Genomic DNA, 1,037 nt, shown 5'->3' on the forward strand with positions numbered 1-1,037 from the left:
ATATTTAAAAATATTTAGTATTCTGTTTGTGTAATGTCCATAACCTATTTCATTCTCTCCTAGATATAATCCTTTGAATTCGACATTGTTATATAATATATAGATTCATTAATAAATGTGTCCTTTCAGATTGCATTCCATATAGAAACAGTTTAAGATTCCTTTAATTCCTAGGTCCTTAAAGAATTTTATTTCTTTAGGATAAAATGACAATGTTATCTTATTTCAAAAGTTTTATAAAGGTTATGCTATGTAAAGGAATTTGTAAAAAGTGAAGATTGAATGATGTCAAACTAACTTTTATTTCTATGAATTACATGTATTCTTACACTTGTATATTTGTAATCAACTTTTTAATAACTGTTTTTAATTTCTTGCATCAGAAGAATGAAAAATATGCAATACTTCACAAATTTTCATATCATCCTTGTACAAGAGCCATGTAAATCTCTGTATTGTAATTTGGGTGGACGTGCTGCTGAAGCATGTAGTATCCTGGAAATTTAAGTAGTTAATGATGCAATCTTAAGACAGGCATATATCTTTGGTTGCCTATTTGTAAGAAGGAAACCTGATTGTTCCCAAAATTGCAGTTCATCTTATTTCTGTAAAATTGTTTGTATGGTGGAAAAAACTTATATTGTTTGTTCAATTGCTCACATTTGCAATTTTTTCAATGACTATTTTAAGTCTTTTTCATTTGAAATTGGATCATACTTTGCAGCCTTTATATCTAGGTCCAAAGATGATGGATTTTCAAGTACTTATTTATTAACTGATTTAGCTTTGTGGAGATAATGGAGTCAAAGTAAGCCTTGCTTAAAAGCTACTTCTAAACTTCTGCAGCTTAAAATCTCCCAAATGAAGTCTTACTGGCACAAATGTCTTCCTGACCCTTTATCCTTGCTCCATGTAGGAACAGACCAACCAGAATCTTACCCTGACAGCATAGATTTTCTTATTGGAGCAAAACTAATCTGTTACAAGGGATCATAAAGAGACAAACAGTTCAGACAGTACTGTTCAGACTAGAAGGT

At 30.5% G+C, this 1,037-nt stretch overlaps 1 pseudogene; it reads right to left on the reverse strand.

Moving 5' to 3' along the window:
* Positions 1-390: 390 nt before the first annotated feature.
* LOC122126490 lies at positions 391-487 on the reverse strand (annotated as a pseudogene).
* Positions 488-1,037: the final 550 nt, after the last annotated feature.

The sequence above is a fragment of the Dipodomys spectabilis genome, unplaced genomic scaffold (assembly GCF_019054845.1).
Source record: "Dipodomys spectabilis isolate Male_0828 unplaced genomic scaffold, ASM1905484v1 ptg000279l, whole genome shotgun sequence".
NCBI classification, from domain to species: domain Eukaryota; kingdom Metazoa; phylum Chordata; class Mammalia; order Rodentia; family Heteromyidae; genus Dipodomys; species Dipodomys spectabilis.